The sequence below is a fragment of the Thermobia domestica genome, chromosome 7 (genome assembly GCF_964235325.1).
Source record: "Thermobia domestica chromosome 7, izTheDome1.hap1.1, whole genome shotgun sequence".
NCBI lineage: Eukaryota > Metazoa > Arthropoda > Insecta > Zygentoma > Lepismatidae > Thermobia > Thermobia domestica.
The window spans coordinates 207,319,561-207,334,015 of NC_137460.1; the positions used below are offsets into that span (position 1 = coordinate 207,319,561).

General features: G+C 39.6%; 1 non-coding gene across 1 annotated transcript; it reads left to right on the forward strand.

Moving 5' to 3' along the window:
• Positions 1-11,463: 11,463 nt before the first annotated feature.
• Positions 11,464-11,625, forward strand: LOC145691166 (U1 spliceosomal RNA). The gene has a single exon (XR_014132376.1). It is a non-coding gene; the product is annotated as a U1 spliceosomal RNA (small nuclear RNA).
• Positions 11,626-14,455: the final 2,830 nt, after the last annotated feature.

Genomic DNA, 14,455 nt, shown 5'->3' on the forward strand with positions numbered 1-14,455 from the left:
ATTTGAAATTGCACTACCAGCACTAAAGTCCCTATACATACATAGCTGCTATTCAACCTATCCGCCATGTTGGTGCCATTCACAACATCCAGTATATATTGCATGAAATCGGAAAATTACATTTATTAAAGCAATCTCAATGTTTCCTCAGCTTTTCATGGATTATTTACCAATCATTCCATTGTTAAATGTTATTGTTTTCGTATTGTAAACAGCCAGAAAATTGTTGCATAGCAACAGTGCGCTCACAGATAGAACAGTTTCGGTTTGCGTTACACAGTTGGAAATAGGCATCAAATATCTTCAAGAAAGCACAACCAACTACATATACGTACCAAATTTCACAAAATTAAATCCCCACGTTAAGCGGGTTTGCATATCCAGGCTCCTAACTATGAAAACATTTACGCTCACTCCAACCTCAATCATTTCACGAATTCAACCTGTTTTACGTATGTTATTAGGACATAATATCGATTGTGATTTCTTCTAAAAACATTTTTATACATTGCAAGAGCTGTAACGTCCAAATATTTACTGAAAACTCATAGTCGTATCGGAATAAACAAAAGCGAGTATGGAACAGTAAACTGCTTTCACAAAAGGCAAAAGAAGGTGTGCAAAGGCATACAAAACGGTCGAGTGGTTTGGGTCGATACACTATCAATCACATGTTTGTGTGTTCAAACCCGGTAGCAAGTTGTTTCTTTCTTAAGTGTCTTTTTATTTTCATCCGGAGGCTGAAAATATTTCTTTGAGTAACTCATTGAAAACTTCTTTTGTTTCAAATTCGATTAGAACGGAACATTATATGAATTGCGAATCTTAAATCCATAGCTTAAAAAAAATGAAGTATACTCACTACTCCATTATCCTCTGATTTGTAACGAAAAACTATTTATAAACAGTGGTGACTTCAGAAAATTATCCTCGGGGGGAATTTCAATATGCGGGTGGAGGGCAAACATTGGTAGTCCACATTGAGCACGATCGAACATATGGTCCTGAAGACGGAAATTTCTTAGCTCGAAAGGGGTCTCAAATTCTCCGTCAAATCACGTCCTGAAAGTATCATTGCTTAAAAGCTTTTCGTAGCAAATATAATATTACACTTGTTTCCCGTTCTACATTTAGAATTGGTAAAATCATAACTTACAGAGGATTATAATAAAAGCATAAAAATTACAATACCAATCATGTATAAATTATCCTGTAAGTTACCAACTTTGGGTTAGATTAAAACTCAAATATTTGTTTTCGGATTGCACTTAGAAGTAAGTCCTCTCTATATAATCCTGATTGGAAAGCCATGTATAACTCTAATTAATTAATCAATATTTATACAAATATTTTTTTTATTTTACTATTTTTACTATTCAATATTATATACACTTCATTTCCAAAATCAAAACCTCGAAAATGTATATTGTACGAGTGCAGATTCGGAAATAAATGATTATTTATCATATATATTGGTCTCTATTCGAAATTCTATTTAATCGAATGCAACAAGAACACAGACAGAAACATTGAGAACAGGTGAAAACAAGAGAGAAAAAGGTGATGTACTCGGCGGAGACTCGAACTTAGTTCGAATAGTACTTTATAAGCCGAACGTCTTAGACCACTCGGCTATGGTAATAACAAGTGATTGTAGCAAAGGCTTCGAGTAGTAGTTCTTATTACAGAATAACGTTTTCTATTGCCTAAAATTTAAACCTAATTTACTTTGATATAATATATCTATTAATTTGTTTCATGAACACGTTTTCGTTACTTTGATGAATGATGTATGTTGTTGATATAGATTCTATTACACGTTCTTTCGTAAATATTATAGAAAGTATCAGTGTTATTTATGATCTTTCATGGAAATTGAGTGGTACATGCGCAGTACACAGACAGTTCAATTGGAAGGCGAGGAAGGAAATGCTAACACACTGTTAGAATGTTTCCCTCACAAGCAGTAGTTCCCAACCGAGGGACGACGGTACGCACTTCATCCTCCTGGGGTGGCGTGAAGGGTTTACGAAGTCCCTTCGTTGTGTTATATTTCTTGAGTGATTATGCACAATATACAGTCACATCTTCTACACATTTGGAAGTAATAAATTGTAGTATAAATAAATCGTCCTCCACACACAGTGATTGTTGCTTTTCCAAGATTATAAACTGGAACACTTTTTATTTCAATAGAATATAAAAGTTTCCATGGGAGGGGTTACAACCCCCCGGGGTCTTTGATATGTCACCGCCTAAACTGTAACTTTCAAGTTAGAATCGAAAAATGGAGACATGTAACCTACTAAATATATTTTTAGTTCATTATACATTTTCATAAATAAAATATCTACAATTACAATGACAGTAAATGCTATGTAATTATTGTAAATGTTTGTACTTTCATTTTCCCTCTTTCTTCTCAACTGAGCTTGAAAAATGTAAAAATGGGAGGTTAAGAATTTCAAATATTACGTATATTTTAGCGTATTACGAAATTATAATTAATAGAATCCGGCAGGATAACAAACAGAAACATCAAGAAGAGATAAAACCAAATTGTACTGTGGTGGGATTCGAACTACTCTTGAATGGTGCCTCAGAATCTCTAGCCGAATGCCTTAGTCCACTCGGCTAATGTCACAAGTTGAAAATATAGTAAGCGTGTTTCGTGTTCAATCTTTTGTTACAGTATGAAATTTATTTTGTGTTCCCTGAAGTTTAAGCCTATTTTGGCCCGATGTAATAGTCTGTTGAAATTGTTTTATGTTTACGGTATTCTTTACTTTGACGAATGATGTTGTTAATATAGGTTCTATTACGTATTCGTTCATAAATATTACAACAATTGTCAGGATTATTTATGATCTTTCATGAAAACTGACTGGTGCATGCGCAGTAGAAACAGAAAGATGCACTTTACCGACATTTGTCATACATGCCAGAACGCAAATTTCTAACAGGTTCTGAAAATGCCTCGCTCTAAAGGTTGTGAAGAACTGTCTGTTGCTCTGAGAGGAGAAATCATAGGCCGAGCAAAAATGGGACAAACTGTGCCTCAGATTGCTAGAGATCTGGGATGTGACAAGAAAACGGTCAAGAAATGGGTTCAGCGACATGAAGAAGGTGGTGAATGGTTCAGGTCTCGGTCAAGAAGTGGAAAGCCAAAAGTGACAACTGCAGCTCAAGATCAAGCTTTAGTTACAGAAGTAATCAACAGACCTCTACGCCACACGTCAATCCTCTTGGACAAAGCCAGAGAATATAATTGTTCTCACGAAACAATAAGAAGAAGATTATTGGGGGCTGGTCTACACTGTTCAAGACCCGCTAGGAAGACTCTCCTGACTGAAACTCACAAGGCCAGACGAATGGAATGGGCACAGAATAACATAACCCAACCTCAGTCATATTGGGACTTAGTTATCTGGACCGACGAGAAGGTTTTTCAAGTCTAACCAACAAGGCAGAGTTATATTGTATAGACCGCGCGGAACCAGGTATGCTGAACAAAATATAACCAGAATTTTTTGTTCAGGACGAATATCAGCACACTTTTGGGGATACATGACGGCTGCTGGTCCTGGAGATTTAGTTGCGGTGCCTGAGAGAATGAACAGCAGTGTCTACATTAATATCCTCGAAAATACGTTGTTACCGTCCTTAGAAAGAAACTTCCCCGAACAGGAAGAATATATATTTATGCATGATAACAGTGCTGTTCACACTTCCCGGCAAACACGAGAGTGGCTAAGTGAACATCCAGAGTTAATTTGTATTGAGTGGCCCCCTCTATCCCCAGATTTGAACCCCATTGAACATCTCTTGGCCTACATGGTGCAAGAATGGGAAGAGAGACGTGAAGACAGAGACCAAACGTTTCTTCAAAATCATGTTATGGAACTGTGGCAACATTTTCGTGACACACCGTCGTATTGCTCGAGACTTGTATCTAGTATCCCCTCCAGACTTCAAGAAGTTATTGACTCTGGAGGTGATTACACGAAGTACTAGTATGTTATTTTTTGTGTAAACATTTATTTAAGTTTCATTTATTTATTATATTTTTTCAAGAGCAATACTTTCGTTCTTCATTCTTTTCCTTTGCTTGTTTACTTATTAGTTCGTTAAAACATTACGGAAGAGTAGTATATCTTCAAAAAGTATTTGTGAATTTACTTTGAACGTTTCTAAGAATACATTTACTTTTTTTCTTACTCTATATCATGCCCAATATTACTTTCATTTCAGTTAATTAATAACTTTATTTCACACCTCGGATAAAAGTATTATTGTCTTTTTAACGATGTTTTTCCTTTTGATTGTGTAATTTCTAGTTTCATTGAATTATCTCAATTCGAATGAATAAATCACATTTTGTTTATTGTCCCTTCCTTAGCTAGGTTCGAATTCGAGAACAATGTGGTGTAATTTACTTTCTTTATTCTTCATATTGTGCAGTAATGACAATATTAATTATTTTTCATGAGTCCAGTTGTTCAGTGAGAACTTGGACAAACATTAACCTGGTGATTCTTTACGCAATGACGAGCGCAAAATTCATTTTAGCTGTTCTTTATACTTCACAGCGATGAAACATTCTAACAGTGTGTTAGCGTTTCCTTCCTCGCCTTCCAATTGAACTGTCTGTGTACTGCGCATGCGCCAGTCAATTTCCATGAAAGATCATAAATAACACTGATACTTCCTATAATATTTACGAAAGAACGTGTAATAGAATCTATATCAACAACATACATCATTCATCAAAGTAACGAAAACGTGTTCATGAAACAAATTAATAGATATATTATATCGAAGTAAATTAGGTTTAAATTTTAGGCAATAGAAAACGTTATTCTGTAATAGGAACTACTACTCGAAGCCTTTGCTAGAATCACTTGTTGTTACCATAGCCGAGTGGTCTAAGGCGTTCGGCTTATAAAGTACTATTCGAACTAAGTTCGAGTCTCCGCCGAGTACATCACCTTTTTCTCTCTTGTTTTCACCTGTTCTCAATGTTTCTGTCTGTGTTCTTGTTGCATTCGATTAAATAGAATTTCGAATAGAGACCAATATATATGATAAATAATCATTTATTTCCGAATCTGCACTCGTACAATATACATTTTCGAGATTTTGATTTTGGAAATGAAGTGTATATAATATTGAATAGTAAAAATAATAAAATAAAAAAATATTTGTATAAATATTGATTAATTAATTAGAGTTATACATGGTTTTCCAATCAGGATTATATAGAGAGGACTTACTTCTAAGTGCAATTCGAAAACAAATATTTGAGTTTTAATCTGACCCAAAGTTGGTAACTTACAGGATAATTTATACATGATTGGTATTGTAATTTTTATGCTTTTATTATAATCCTCTGTAAGTTATGACTTTACCAATTCTAAATGTAAAACGAGAAACAAGTGTAATATTATATTTGCTACGAAAAGCTTTTAAGCAATGATACTTTCAGGACGTGATTTGACGGAGAATTTGAGACCCCTTTCGAGCTAAGAAATTTCCGTCTTCAGGACCATATGTTCGATCGTGCTCAATGTGGACTACCAATGTTTGCCCTCCACCCGCATATTGAAATTCCCCCCGAGGATAATTTTCTGAAGTCACCACTGTTTATAAATAGTTTTTCGTTACAAATCAGAGGATAATGGAGTAGTGAGTATACTTCATTTTTTTTTAAGCTATGGATTTAAGATTCGCAATTCATATAATGTTCCGTTCTAATCGAATTTGAAACGAAAGAAGTTTTCAATGAGTTACTCAAAGAAATATTTTCAGCCTCCGGATGAAAATAAAAAGACACTTAAAAAAGAAACAACTTGCTACCGGGTTTGAACACACAAACATGTGATTGATAGTGTATCGACCCAAACCACTCGACCGTTTTGTATGCCTTTGCACATGTTCTTTTGCCTTTTGTGAAAGCAGTTTACTGTTCCATACTCGCTTTTGTTTATTCCGATACGTCTATGAGTTTTCAGTAAATATTTGGACGTTACAGCTCTTGCAATGTATAAAAGTGTTTTTAGAAGAAATCACAATCGATATTATGTCCTAATAACATACGTAAAACAGGTTGAATTTGTGAAATGATTGAGGTTGGAGTGAGCGTAAATGTTTTCATAGTTAGGAGCCTGGATATGCAAACCCGCTTAACGTGGGGATTTAATTTTGTGAAATTTGGTACATTTCGAAACATAAATAGCTCTAAACTATACCATAATCATTTTATTCCTCTCAGTTGTGCCTATGTTCAAGACGTAAAACAAGAAGAAATGCCAACAGATGGCAGTAGATTTCTCACTGATGGTAGTAACCGAGTGCAGGCAGGTAATTTCTTGTCATAATATAAAAATGTTTCTATTTTCTGTGTTTTCTATTTCCTAGTGAATTTTCTGTCTACATTAAAATGAGTACTAGTGCAGAAAACACATCTATGTTTGTGGTATAATTGTAACCTCTCACTGTCGATTCGTTGAGGCAGTTTGATTGGGCAAATGACTTGGATTTCATGAGCATACTCATCAGCTTGACGTACCATACGTCAATAGCTGCCTTTTGTAAGAACCTAGCCTAGCTGGGAAGTGTTAACGTGCCTTCGAGGACGTTGTGTTGCATACGCACAATCGAGACCAGCACGCATACGCTCTCACTAGGATTGACAGCGCTTTTCAGTGCTGGAGGGTGAAACCATTCATCATCATCATCATTACTCATCTGTACGTGCAACACATCTCTTCATTCGGGCATTCGCCCAAGGACGGATTTTTCGATGGCGGACTCACGATTAGGCCTTGGCAAAACGACAAAAGGAAAACATCACGGGTTACCTCAAGTTCTTGTTGGACCATCCGAGAGTCCTAAGAAGACTCAGCTTCGGAAGGATCCTAGGCAATGCCACTCTTCCACCAGTAAAGCACAGCAACGCCGAGGTTCCCAAGCTTCCATTGCTTCAGCTTCTTCAATTGTATCATCCGATTCCGTTCGTAGTAGGTCACCACAACCACTAGCATCAAACGATAGCTATTCCGAACGTCTTCAGCAATCTCCACCACCTTGCATCCACATCGGATCTAGATCAGATTCCAATGGACACTGGTGCATCTATAACCGATAACAACGCGCCTCCTGTGTCTTCTATCTATTCCATGCTGCTCACTAATTTCGATACGAAGTTCAGCAATGCAAAGTTCGTCGCAATTCAACTCCGTAAATACCTTCCTAGAGCTGCGATCACACAAATCCTACATACTAGAAACGGCATCATTCTAAAAACATCCGATCCAACTCTTCTTACTACCATTAAAAACAAGGTGCCTATTGATACCTTTGGTCGGGATGCAAAGATTCAAGCACTCACATCATCCACTCGCAAGCAGCCTCCACCTCCGAAACGTTCCCCATTACTATATGTAGTCATCCGTGGGGTCGACCCATCTTATACAGATGACGAAATACAGGAGGAGCTCAAGCTGGAGGGTCATACCATCACCAAAGTCTTGCGAATTCGAAATGATCAAGGACCCACATACATGGTTCGTGTCCTAACCTCGCATCAAGACACTATTGATGAGTTATTAGCAACAGGTGCTTACATTTACAATCATAAACACCGTGTTGAACCATCCAGGACACCTGTTCCTATGCCAGTTCGGTGTGAACGGTGTCAGATCTATAATGCTCATCATACATCCGATTGCAAAAGCACAAGTAAATGCGGATATTGTGCAGGCCCACATACCACCCGAACTTGTAGCAACTTACAGTTACCACCTAAATGTGCCACTTGCAATGATCAGCATCCGGCATATAGCTACAAATGTAAAGCTAAACCAGAAGCTAATCAGGAGCATCCAGAACTCGTAGTTCCCCTACGACCACCAGCACAACCACATACTACTCCACATCCGATAGATGCACCTGTCTCGTTAGATCAACTCTTGACTTTCTTGACTTTAGCTTTACAGAAGATCCATCCCTTTATAAGACCCCACATACTCCAGCAAATCATTCTTGCGGCAAAAACCACTTTTCATGTTAATTTCACAGCCACTTATTCAGGAAATACAGTTCATTTTCATAAATCTCATACAACTAATCTTGACTAGTTTACTCTATACCATGGCTGTTACATTTCTATTTCTTAATATCCGGTCTTTACCCAAAAACAAAATCTTATTCGAACAGCTTCTTCTCGAGGAACGTGTCACAGTGTTCTTACTAAATGAAACTTTCCTCACAAAATCACGAACATGTCGTTTACCACGATACACTATGTTGCACGCTGAAAATCCTACACCTGCACTCCGAGCCAATGGGGGAGTGGCCATTGGTTTCTCTCCTCATCTACCGTTTCGTCAACATCATTATACAACGACACCTCTTCCGGAATATCTCCTCGCCACTGTCTATTTCAAAAACGCCATTATCACACTGGCAACAATATACATCAGACCCAACCATCCTCTACCAGAGCAGTTCGTGCAATACATTTCAAATACTTATAAGACGTACATTATCATGGCTGACTTTAATATGCATAGCCGCACCGATGGCGAGAGGACAAATTTTGTTAATTTTATTACGACCAATACCAATGGAATCATACTTGATCTTCCACAAGCAACCCGTCCTATTTCCAACACAAAGCCAGATATAGTTATAACGTCAGCAAACCTCGTATCACATTGCACGCTAGATATTCTTGATCTTCTGGGTAGTGATCATGCTCCAATTAAACTCACCTATCAGCCAAATACCACCACCAGGCCTATTCCATCTCCACCACTCCGCTTAAGCGTCCGTTACGATAAGGCTAACTGGGATAAATATCGCACACATATCTCTCAACTCACCGATCATCTTACTGAACCAACTACAGGCGAAGATTTAACTGCTGTCGTTGATAATATTACTTCAGCTATTCAAGAGGCCAGTCATTTATATATTCCAACTACCAAATCTCGTCCATATCAGCCTAAACTTCCGCCGCAATATCTCACATTGATCCAACGCTCACGCCAATTCTATAGAGATTATCTTCGCACCCGCAACCCTGAAGCACTCCGTCATCACCACCAACTACAACGCACAGTTCACAATTACATTAAAGCGTATAAACTTCGTAAATGGGTAAACACATGCAATAATCTATCCGAGACTTCTCATCCAACCAAATTTTGGAACCGTTTCAATGCATTATGTGGCAAATTTACTAGCACACCCTATCCGCTTCTGCAAGGCGACACGCCTGTTTCCACCGATAGTGATAAGGCAAATGCTTTTGCAGATCACTTACAAGAGATTTTCACGCCATCATCCGGCAATGCTCCAGTCGCTGCAGATAGGCTTAACACGTCCACACCACACCTTCAACCAAACACTGCCCATCTCTTACAGCCAGACACAGCCATATCTCAACCCATTAGTGTTCACGAGATCTCACAAGTTCTCCACAATAAACGCAATACTGCACCCGGTCTTGATAGTATAACATACCGCCACATCAAAGAATGTCCTGCTTTGTTATTACTCCTTCTCGCTAATATTTATACCTTCATCTTGCGCACAGGTTTCTTTCCTTTAACATGGAAAATCTCTAAGACACTCATGTTTCTCAAACCAAATAAACCACCTCAGAACGTTTCATCATATCGACCTATTCAGCTAACTTCAACTTTCAGTAAGATCCTAGAGCGCATCCTGGTAAAACGACTCCATATCTACCTAAACGATCGCAGGTTAATTCCTATCACACAAGCTGGCTTCAGACCCTCATATTCTATTAACGATCAACTTTTAAGACTCACATCACTCATTACTCAACACTACAATTCTGCAAAACCATCCTGTCTGGTTATATTTGACTTAGAAAAGGCGTTTGATAAAGTCTGGCACAACGGACTAATATACAAACTTCTTCAGTTTCGACTCCCCATGTGCTACATCCGCCTAATTTACAATTTCATTACCAACCGCCTCGCTTATATCTCCATTCATGACTTTTTATCACATCCGATCTTTCTACTTACTGGAGTGCCACAAGGGTCTGCATTATCTCCTCTACTTTATCTCTTATATGTCGCTGACATGCCCAGACTACCTGATAACGTTCATCTTTTTCAATATGCCGATGACACGGCCTTCCTTGGACTCGGAAACTCTATCCAACAGATAAATACCATTCTCCAGCTTGCTATTGATCGATTCAGTACCTGGTGTAATCGCTGGAGACTTACTATTAACGCAACAAAAACACAGGCCATGGTCTTCTTACCTCCACGACGCACTTCCAGAGTTCGCAGAAACCCACGACGCTTATTTCTCCATGTGGATCAGGTGCCCCTTCAGGCCACAAATACAGCAAAGTATCTGGGAATTACTTTCGACCGCCATCTTACTTGGTCGCAACATCTGAAAACAGTCACTACTAAAGCTTATAATCGCATCAATCTTTTGAAATGCCTTACGGGTACTACGTGGGGTCTCAAGCCACACACAATCCTCAACACCTACAAAGTTTTCCTCCGACCTGTTCTGACATATGGTTTCACTGCCTGGATAGCCGCCCGACCTCAGTACTATCATAAACTTTTCATCTTAGAACGACACGCTTTCCGTACAGCTTACCGCATTAAGCTCCCTAGCCCTACGCAGGAACTTTACCGCCATATTACTTTTCCAACTCTGAAATTTCACCTTGAAAAACTACGTCTAACATATATCTCTAAACGCTTTCAAACTCGCCACCCATTACTTCAAGATACAATGCATTATTTAGCAGTTCATCCCACACCTTGCACCTACTATTATCCACCACTCTCGCTCCTGTTTACATTATATCACTACACGCTTCAACCACCAGACCCAACTGTGCAATTCATATCAGAATATGTTGTTCACGATCATCTTCCTCTCATCCATCCATCATTTCCCGCACAGTAACAACCTTTGTTTATTAACTTGGGCTCCCCATGTTCTCATCAGCGCCTAGAGCAGCCCCTAGGCTGAAGAATAAGCTCATTCGTCTCACTAACATCACCTAAAGTGTTGTATTGTGTATCGCACTTCACCTCATCTTTCATGCTTATTGAAATATTTTGAAATGTTTATATTATTATTTCTATTCTTATATTTCACGCACATTTTTCAATGCACAATTTCATGTCTTTGTAATCACTATGTTTTCTTGTATATTTAACTTTGTCTTTTCACCTCACCAAATGTTAAGGATCAAAGTTCCTTAAGTCACCACGTTTTTTTTTTCTCTTGTTTTTGACAATTTGAAGTTAATAAATATTCAATGAAACACTTAGCCCAACAACAGTAACCGAAGCCTATACTGTAATTACACCTCATTCCTAATACAGGGCATAACCCTCTTAAAGGTGGCTAGCCATTCTGGCTAGCATGTAATAAAAAAAAATCATGAGCATACTTACCTGGCGTAAGGGCTACCGTGATCAGCAAGGCAGTTCCCCCGGGGTGAGATCCTTCCATTGCACTTCGGTTGGGTTGACCCCCGCGAATACCCCAAACGTGGGTATCTCGGGCGCGTAATTTTTGTTAGTCGGGACTGCGTTCGCGCTGTCCCGGAATAAAACAATTCAAACGCAGACACTAGTTGGCAAGCTCAGTGGTAGAGTGCCCACTACTATGGTTTCGGTTTGTAGTTGTGGGTGTTCTCAGACTTTCATAATCATCCGTCTTGTGTAGCCTTTAAACTGTAAAACTGAAACATTTCCCACTCTAACTTCTTACAGATAAATATCCTGATTCATACGAAAACTACAGAAACATGATGTATCCAAGTACTGCTTCACTTTGGTGATCGAACGAGGACTACTATTCTCAACGTAGCATGGCCCTTCGCTACATGTTACTTAATTTTCTTCCAAATGTGGCAGGAGCACCTACTTCGATACCCACACAAGTAAATTTGGGGTCAACAATATCGTGTCCGTGGGATTTCACACACATACTCATTCCACCAAATTTTCCATCATCATCATTCACTTGACTTACCTCTTACTTAGCCTGAACTTCAAGAAGAAAAAAGGTGGGACGTTAAACTGGATGATTTTATTTTCTTCTTATTCTCTCTGCAATAAAATAAAGATTCATTCCATCGTATCACCAGTATTCGTTCAAAAATAAGAAATTAAAGAAACAAATACATTTAAAAAAAGTGATAAAAGTAGTTAAAATGACAGAAACTAATAGGACTTTAAACAAAATGGAACATTAATTATTGGCATACAAATACACAAATGGAAAGCTATATAAATGGAGAAATTAGAAATTCGATACTACACTTACAGATACTATACTTTGATCTTAGCCAAATGGCCGAGAAGTAATGATGAGAGCATAACATAACATAAAGCATTTCATTCCCATCATGCGACGGGCGGGCCGTAGACGGTTACGCCGTTTCTGTGGCCAGAGTAATTACAAAGCTATTGAAGCAAGATAAGATGGGTGGTTAATAGGATGTGATTGAAGCTGGAGGAAGATGGTATTCAGCCTTTATGGTCAGCTACGGTGGATAAATAAGCATTGGAGTAAGTGTAAATTAGAAATTATGCGGGATAGATGGATGGATGGCTGTGATAGATTCGGCGGTCCGGGTTATAATCTGCCGTCTGCGCCTCACTTTCATAGATAGCCAGGAGATGATCCAGAGGAGGATATGCACGGCGAGGAACTGCAGGTGCCTGGTCCAGAAGTTCGGCAAGAATTGGATGGTTAGTATTGATATGCTGGGTGATATAGCGGGTCCGGAGGCGATAAATGTGGTTTAGAAGTAACGGCATGGATGTTTGCTGGTAAACAAGTGCGGTGGGTGTGCGAACTGGTAGTGAATAGGCAATGCGAATGGCGCGGCGTTCCAGAACTTGGAGGCGATCATAATAGAATTTACAGGCGGATAGCCAGGCGAGATGGCCGTAGGTTATGACGGGACGAACAAACACCTTATAGGTATAGAGTAGGAGGGCGGAGTCTAAGCCCCATGTAGTGCCCTTCAACCGACTCAGTAGATATAAACGCTGGCGGACGTTTTGCTCCAAAGTCCGAAGGTGGAATCGCCACGTCAGATGGCTGTCAAAATGCACACCCAGGTATTTCAGACTATTGCGTAGAGGTATAGTGGAGTCCAAGACTGTGATATGGAGGCGGTCCGGATTTCGTGTGGGGCAATATTTGTTTTTATTTGGCCCGAAGAGCGTCATCTGGGTTTTGGTTGGATTGATCTTTAGTTTCCACTTTAAGCACCAGGCAATGAGACTATCTATGACTGTTTGTAAATGAATGGAGATGCGGTCCACCGATGACCCCAATGCAAGATAAGCGGTGTCAACTGCGTATTGAAGCGCATGCACCGGTGGTGGTGGGATCGGCATATCCGAAACATATAATATATATAAGAGGGGAGATAGAACTGACCCCTGAGGTACCCCAGCTCGTAGTGGGAATTTAGTGGACTGTGCACCATTGATATTGATAAAGGCCTGCCTGTCAGATAGAAAATTTGCAATTAGTCGGACATATGCGAGAGGTAAGAGCCGTTGAAGTTTGTAAAGCAACCCTTCATGCCACACCGTATCGAAAGCCCGTTCAATATCAAAGGAGATCAGGACTGCCGGAAGAAACTTGTTGTAGTGGTTGGTGAGCAGTGAGGAAAGTTTGAGCAACTGATCCGATGTAGAAAAAAAGGGTCGAAAGCCGGCTTGTGAAAGTGGAAGGATGTTATGATGTTGAATATAAACATGGAGCCGTTTCACGATAATGCGTTCAAAGGTCTTACTGAAAGCTGTGGTGAGGCTGATGGGCCTTTATGAGGTGACCTGGCTGGGATCTTTCCCAGGTTTGAGAAAAACGACTATTTTTGCTAGTTTCCAGGCAGGTGGAAAAAAGCCTGTGGTGGGGATGGCAGTGTAAAGGAGTGCAAGCAATCGATGAAAGAGAGACGGCGCTTTGTAGAGCTGGCGGTAGCTTATGGAGTCCACTCCCGGAGACGTGTTACGTTGATGTGACAGAACAGAGGTGATATCTTCGGCGGTAATGGGTGGAAGTTGAGCTCCGTTGTCGGGAGGCGGATGGGCGAAAAGTGGTTCGAAGAGAGGCTGATGTGGGGCGCCTGCTGCAATGATATGTTGGTGAGTCGGATGAGTGAAGATGGGATCCATGTGCGGCGTAAAAACTGTTCGAAAATGGTCGGCGAAAGCTTGTGCTGTGTTTGCGTCTGTTGCTGGAGCGGTATTATTAATAATGAATGGATATTGCGATCGAGTGGATTGTGAAGTAAGTCGTTTAAAGAGGGCCCAGAATTTAGTTGGATTTTGCTCGGTGCGTAGTTGATTGCAGCAGGTGCGCCACGTGAGACGTTTCCTGGCTATTATGAATGACTTGACCATACGCTGGA